Source organism: Narcine bancroftii, chromosome 4, assembly GCF_036971445.1.
Source record: "Narcine bancroftii isolate sNarBan1 chromosome 4, sNarBan1.hap1, whole genome shotgun sequence".
Lineage (NCBI taxonomy): Eukaryota > Metazoa > Chordata > Chondrichthyes > Torpediniformes > Narcinidae > Narcine > Narcine bancroftii.
This window is the reverse complement of record NC_091472.1, coordinates 271945943-271953910: the sequence shown is the minus strand read 5'-3', so window position 1 is coordinate 271953910 and position 7968 is coordinate 271945943. Positions and strand designations below refer to the sequence as shown.

Below are 7968 nucleotides of genomic sequence, written 5' to 3'. Positions count from 1 at the left end.
TCTATTTATATATCCACCAGATCTAGTTGAAAATATTTTTCAATTGACTCCTTCTCAGAAAGGATTAAATGGAAATATATGATAGATTATTGAAATTATGTCCAGTACTTCACAATAAGATTTGGAATTGCAAGACCCTTATCAGAGGATTTATGAGAGGAGATTCTTAAACTCGTGAATACATCTTCAATATGTGACCAATATTCATTAATCCAATTCAAAGAAGTGCATTGTGTTCACATGTCCAAATGTATGATAGCTTGTATCATTTCTAATATTAACCCTACTTATGACAGATACAAATTTGATATTGCTACATTGACATGGAAAATACATATGAGATACAATATTTTCTTTTTCCATTGTCCATCTTTAGAAATCTATTGGAAAGAAATTTTTAATATCTTTTCAACTGTATTTCAGGTGTAGCTATGACCCAATCTAATAATTGCTCCCTTTGGGGATACTGAACCTGACATAGGGATTTTTTCTGTACCTCTCCAATGAGTTGTGGCCTTCTCTACATTCTTCGCTAGAAGAGCCATCTTATTCAAATGGCAATATTCTAGACCTCCAACAGTGTTTCAATGGTTCTCTCATATTATGTCCTGTTTAAATTTAGAAAAAAATAGATATCATGTATTTGATTCACTGGTGAAATTTGAAGATACATGGTGACCTTTTATGTCTTATTTTAATTTGATGTAAATGTTTTTAAATGTAACTGTTTTTAATTTTATCTTCCAGATAAAATATAGTCTTACCTTTCTTTTTTGATTCACGGTAAGAATCAAAAGCTACAATATATATGTAACCCTCAGGATAGCTGCTCAGATGTTTTATTTTGGTTATTTTTTTAACAGAGTAGGTTATATATAAATCTTTTCTGTCTTCATCCAGTACAGTGGCAGGGGGACCAGGTTTATTCTGTTTCAAGCCATACACATATGTGATACTGTATTTTCTGTTTCCTTCCCTCTCCTTCATTGTTCTGTATTTATTATAACAAAACAGTTAAAAAATTGAAAAAGGAAAAAAAATCAACTTGAAATTCATTAGCTAAAATATAGCTTTACAAAGATGCAAGATATTTATAATCATTAAATTTAATTAAATATTACTTATTTAATAAAAATACAAACCACCTAAGCGTCCCCATCTCTGTATTTCTGATGATAAACCTGGGTTTGAGATCTGATCATATAATCTGGTGGTGATAAAGTACTTGATATTGAGTTAAGTTTGCTCATGGACCAAAGATTGCAGTTAATTAACTCTAAATCAAGGAGAGAACTTTGAACTGGAATTTGCCCTTGCTTAAAAATGGGTACCAAAGTGAAAATAGTGTCCTGCACAGAACCAGTTTGATGAAATGCTAGTGGAGTGATTTTTATTTGAGCTTGCCTTGTAGGTGTTGTTCACACAAGCACAGAGATTTGATTACTTTGCCTGGTTGTGACCTGCAGCCTGTTTCACTTGCACTGAAGTAAGGATAATAGAGGGAGATATGCACTTCAGAAATATATATTGACAAAATAGGTGATGCAGCTAGTTAAGAGGAAGAAGGGAACAGGAAAGGCTCATGAGAAGCATCTGGCAGCCAGGAAGGAGCTTACGAAAGGACATAGGAAAGCTAGAAGGAGACCATGAGAAGACCTTGGCATGTAGGATTATGGAGAACTCCAAGATATTCTTGCACATGTTAAGAACAGTAGGATGATGACAATGAAGATTGGGCTGCTAAGGGATAAATGAGACAACCTGTGCCTGGAGGCTGAGGAGGTTGGGGATGTCATTTATCATAAGAGAAAAGGACCTTGATCCAGGTGAGGTCAGAATAGAACATGCAATGAGGAGATTAAGGAAGAAGAAGTGTTGGATCTTCTTAATAATATTAAGATTGATGTCCACCAGGGCTGGATACAATATACCCAGGTTGCTGTGGGAAGTGAAAGAAGAGATAGCAGAGGCAGTGGCTATGATTTTTGAGTCCTCTTTGGCACATGAGAGGTGCCAGAGTATTGAAAATTGGCAAGTGTAGTCCCCTTGTCCAAAAAAAGGTAATAGGGAGAACCCTGGGAATTATAGATCAGTGTGTCTTACATCAAGTGGTGTGCAAATATTGAAGAGGATTCTTAAAAGTAGGATCTATGTGGAGAAATACAGTCTACTCCAGGATAGTCAGCCTGGCTTTGTGAAGGGAAGGTCATGCCTCATGAGCCTAAATGAGGTTTTTGAAGAGATAACAAAATAAATTGATGAGGGTAGGGTGGTACATGTGGTCTATATGGATTTTATCAAGGCATTTGACAAGGTCCCCCATGAGAGACTCGATCAGAATGTCATGAGTCATGGGTTCCATGGAACTGTGGGTGTGTGGTTTAAAAAAAAGATGACTTGCATGTAGAAAGCAGAGATTAGCAGTGGAAGGAAAGTATTCTGCCTCTAGGTCAGTGACTAGTGGAGTTCCAGAAAGATCTATTCTGGGGTCCCTGCTCTTTGTGATTATTTTTAATGACCTGGATGAACAGGTGGAAGAATGGGTCAGTAAGATTGCAGAGAATGGCCTGGTTGGCATAGCGGTTCGTGCAATGCCTTTTCAGTGCAAGCAGTCAGGGCTGGACCGGGGTTTGAGTCATGTTAAGGAGTTTGTACGTTCTCCCCATGTCGGTATGGATTTTCTCCAGGGGCTCTGGTTTCCTCTCACTATTCAAAACGTACCAGGGGTGCGGGATAATGTATGTAAATTGGGCGGCATGGACAGATGGGCTGTAATGGCCTGTTACTGTGCTTTATGTATAAATGTTTTTTTTAATAAATTCAATAATACAAAGGTTGGAGGAGTTGTGGATGGAGCTGAAGGTTGTCGAAGGTTACAAGAGGATATAGAAAGGATGCAGAGTTGGGCAGAGAAGTGGCAGATGGATTTAAATCCGGATAAATGTGAGGTGATGCATTTAGGAAGGACAAACCAGAAGGCTGAATACAGGGTTATTTGTTGGTTACTTAAGGGTGTAGATGAACAGAGGGACCTTGGGGTCCAAATCCATGCATCCCTCAATTCCGCCGCACAGGTTGATAGGATAGTTAAGAAGGCCATTGGGATGCTGGGCTTCATTAATAGGGGGATTAAATTCGATAGAGAGGTTATGCTGCAATTCTACAAATCACTGGTGAGACCACACTTGGAATATTGCATTCAATTCTGGTCACCTCATTATAGGAAGGATCTGGAAGCTAAGGAGAGGGTGCAGAGGAGATTTACCTGGATGTTGCCTGGATTGGAAGATGTCTTATGAGGCACACACACAAAGTGAAAGGAGGGAAGTTTAGGGGAGACACCAGGGGGACATTTTAAAAATATATATATAAATGCAGAGAGTTGTAGGTGTCTAGAATGCCTTGCCAGGGATGGTAGTGGAGGCTGAAATATTAGGGGCATGCAAGAGATTCTTAGACAGGCACATGTATGGAAGAAAATTAGAGGCCTATGAGGTAGGGATGGTTAGTACTTTTTAAAAAAGAAATATATGTGTATGCACAACATCAAGGGCCAAAGGGCTTATACTGTGCTGTAGTGTTCTACGTTCTAAATTAGATTGGATGTTGGCTAACTCTCAAAACTTCAATATTGATCAGAAATCTGGGAGTCCATTGTTGAATCTGTACAAATCTACTATGCACCCTTTTAATTTAATTGGGAACTGGATTACAAGCCTTTATCAAAGAGGGTGTTTGATGTATTATTATTTTAATGTTCCTTGCATTGAAATAAAGGCACTTTAACCCATCAATCTCACGATGTTCATTCACCTGCCCCTTCTAGACCATCATTTCAGATTTACTTCCACCTCCTCAACTTCTCCACTTGCTGTCCTGCTCTTTTTGTTTCTAACCTCCCCCCCCACCCCCACCCCCACCCCCACCCCCACCCCTCTAGTTTAAACCCTCCCAAGTAGTGAACATTGTTGTTTCTGTGTTTCCTATCTGGCCACAGTGGTGCCAGATTCCAAAAAACAATTGAATTGCAATGCAGATATTAAAGTAATTGTGATTTCACACACCACCAAAATTACTTTAATATCTGCATTGCAATTCAATTGTCTAGCACATAAAATATATGGGCTATGAGACTAGATTTCTAAGGTAATGAGTAAATTAGTGAATATGTTTGATATCTTTGCAACAACATTGCTTTTTCAAGCTAATTCACAGTTAGCTCAACACTGTTACGGTGCCAGTGATAGGGTTCGAGTCCGGCGCTGTCTGTATGGAGATTGTACATTCTCCCCATGTTTACGTGGTTTTCCTCCAGGCGCCAGATTCCTCCCAGCCTTCAAAATGCATAGCTTTTGTAGTTTAACTGGGTGTATTTGGGCGGCATGGGCTTGTGGGCCGGAAGGGCCTGTTACTGTGTTGTATGTCTAAATTAAAATTTAAAATAGAAATCTCTAATTGTTTGATTGAAGGAAACTTTCTTTCTTTGCATGCTACTCCTACAATTTTTTGGTCATGTGCGATTTAGAAAACATTTAACCATGCCCATTGATTTTACATATGCATCTCTGTTTTTTTCCTGAAAGATTGTTTACATCAGTCATGGTCCTAAAATGATAGCCAAGGCACAAGCAAAAGCTATTGGCATAACTATTCTGTTAAATAGATTTCATTGTTTATAATTTTAACTACTTAGGTTAGCCACACTATCTGCACATTTCATGTTAGGCCTCATTGTCTTTCTGCATTGGAATATGGTTAAATTTAAAAAAACCTAAAGATCCAGAATCCTGGCTCATTGACATAAGATATTGGCTTACCTGAATATACAACTGATCATGGCATTAATAAAGCAATCCAAGGCTAAGTTCAAACATGAGGATATACAAAATAACTTTTTCCTTACAATTTAGTATGTGGAAAAGAGTTTGTGTTGAATAGAAGAGTTGAGAATGAGAGCCCTCCTCTTATTGTAACTATGCAATGAATCATAAATGTTAGGCTGTTAACTAAAGGCCATCTACCTTAAACAATAATCTTCTCTCTCCCCACAGCTGTTGGTTCTTCTACTGTTATTCAGGCATTTTCTTTGTTTGTTTTTTTTGCAATTTCTTGCAACTATAATGTTGAATGAAGGAAATCTGAACATCAGACTAAAATTTGAGTTCAAACAAAACCTTACAGTCTTACCTGATTAATTTTCATAAAGACACAAATTTACCCAATACATGACATATGGGTAATATGTGAGGTAGAAATGGATTAGATGTATTAATGCTCAGTTTTACAATGAAAAAAATACTTGGAGCACCATCAGGGAACTGTGTTTTGTTGCTATGCAGAGATAAAGCATGGGGCCTAAGGCTGTGACTTAGTCTCAGCAGATTTTATGAAGCTAAAGTTGGCCATGATTCAGTGACAGCACGGTTACTTCTGAATCAGAGAGATGTGCACTCAAACATTACTCTAACAGCATGAGATCATCAGCTATGCTGATGCTTCAGTGTAGCACAGAGGGAATGCAACATTAGTCGAGGTGTTGCCTTCCAGATGAGTTGTAAAGTTATAACTTTTCTGCTTTGCAACTGGGTTTAAAAATTCCAACTAAGTTCCTTGATTTTCTTGTTGACATCAACATTACATTTTCCTATGGTTTCTGCAAATAATCTACTGTATATATCTACTTTATTGTCTTTGAACCCATTTGAGATATCTTGCTATCATTATAATTGATATTATAATACCACTTCTTTCTCAAGCAAGTTATTTTATTGAACAGTGTTGAGACACATTCTTAGAGTTGTGTCATGGACAGCCTAATATCAATAAAATGTTTGAATTATGCTTGTATAATCCTTCAATGTTGCTCCAATATTATTCTTAGCAGTAAATCCGTTAATTCGTTTTAGCTAAGGTTCAATCTTCTCTATGGAAAGAATCAAATTCAAAAGAAGTTCAGCATATATTTCTACAATTCCTTGCCAAAAATGTAATATTCCATGTTAGCATGCAGAGAGTTTGTGTATCTTATTGATTGTGCCATAGATATTCTCTGCCAAGACATCGCTCATTTAAGACTGGTGAAATCTAGCTTGCTTTGGGAAACAAACAGTTAAACAGAACAGGTTTTGTAATGTTATCAAAGAAGCATTAATGATATGATGTACGTTGTTACAGATTTAAGCAGCAAGGTAGAATTTTTCACACAAGATGTCACAGCTTGTATGTGCTAAAATAACACACACCTTCAGCTTCATTACCACCATGAGGAGATTACACCTACATCGGTGCTGCACCTCAGCCAATTTGCTACAACAAAATTGAATTGAAAAATAAGGGTTTAATTTACCAAGCTGAGGTGCTGAGATCTACACAGAAAACACTTGCATAACAAATGTAATTCTACCTGCATCAAACATTTGGAATGGAACACAGGATGATCAACATAACAGTTGATGGCAAACAGTTGGATGTGGGAATAGCTTACAGTAACTTAGTTGTATGGTTTTGGGATAAAAGGTGCTCAATTATCTATGTCCCATGAGGTCTCTAGGCTTCTGTATGTCTGAGTATTTGTTGTAAAATATTGAAATATGTACTCAACACTACATATATAACTGTATACTATCCAACTTCACATGATCTCACTTTCAAACTACTAAAGAAACAAAGTAAATGAGTTGTTGGTTGCATGATCACAGTGACTTCTCATCAAAAACATTATATTGCCTCTTTATTGGTGCTTTAGATCATCTTGGGATCATGAAAAATGCTGTAAAAATGTAAGTCACACCCAGTGCTGAAACATCAATGGGTTTAACACCAGGAAGGGAGCGAGCTATCAAATAACTCTAAAATGAAGTATCCAAACTATTTTAAGACTTACTACTGTTGAAATAATTCAATTAAATATCATTCTTCACTTAACTGAAAGAAAGGATGATTGCAACCTCCCTCTAAGTCAATATTGCACTGGAGATTGGTAGTGTCACTATTATATTAATAGACAAGTATTCTGGGGTCCTTGATTGAAAGTCTAAACAGGGCAATGTGAGTTTAAATCTTATCAAATTGAGTTAACAACTTGAATTATCTTTTAAAAAAATCTGGTCGTAGTCAAATTAAAATTGTTACAAGTAAAAATGATCATAAAACTTTTGTGAGTAAAATGTGATGTGAGCGAGCTCCCTAGCCAATGGGAGTGGGCAATAAATTGTTCATCAATCAATGCTGAGTTACTCTTAGTCAAAGGTAGGCCTTTAAAGGATGAACGAAATGAGCAGCATTCATAAAGAGGGGAGGGATCCTTTAGAATAAATGGGTGATTCTGAAAGAAATATTGTAGTAATATACACTAAAGGCAGTGCCTATGTGTTACTTAAATTGCTAAAGGAGATTGTAAGAAGCATTCTTAAATGGAAGGACAAAAACTAGAGCTTTTTCCATGAACTTTGTGCAAACCCCTAGTATTTCAGAATTTTATCCTCAATCATTTGAAACTGGGTAATTGTTGAAAAAAGTCCAAAAGATCTAAATACAATAAATAGTAACAAAGTTTTAAGCTGTTGTCAGTTACCTGCATCATTCCTCCAGCAACATGAATTTTCAAATGGGTTTTCGACAAAAAAAACCTCTTGCAATCTAATTATTTATTGTGCTCTTTCCTGAATAAAACATGTATAATTCTGTTTGATTTTCAAAATAAAAGTTTATTGAATTTAATGTTTTATAGTTCTGTTGCACATAAAATAATGGTTCTCAGAAAATAAAAGACAAATGTATTCAATTAGATACATTTGCGATGCTTTCTGACGTCTCAGTTTTGCACCTCAACAAAGCAGAAGGTCAGGGTTTTGTACAAACAATTTCCCCAAAAAACATGTCGGTTGATCACTGTGTAGTTTATTCTTCTCTCGATTGAAGGGTTGGGCTCTGGGGATTAAGCCTTTCCAGGGTGACATCTGGACAGCA

The 7968-nt window shown here is 36.7% G+C and overlaps 1 long non-coding RNA gene across 1 annotated transcript; it reads right to left on the bottom strand.

Moving 5' to 3' along the window:
• Positions 1-843: 843 nt before the first annotated feature.
• Positions 844-7064, bottom strand: LOC138760130 (uncharacterized). Its single transcript, XR_011355448.1, has 3 exons — positions 6926-7064; positions 5022-5115; positions 844-991 (listed from the first exon to the last, which is right to left on the bottom strand). It is a non-coding gene; the product is annotated as an uncharacterized lncRNA (long non-coding RNA).
• Positions 7065-7968: the final 904 nt, after the last annotated feature.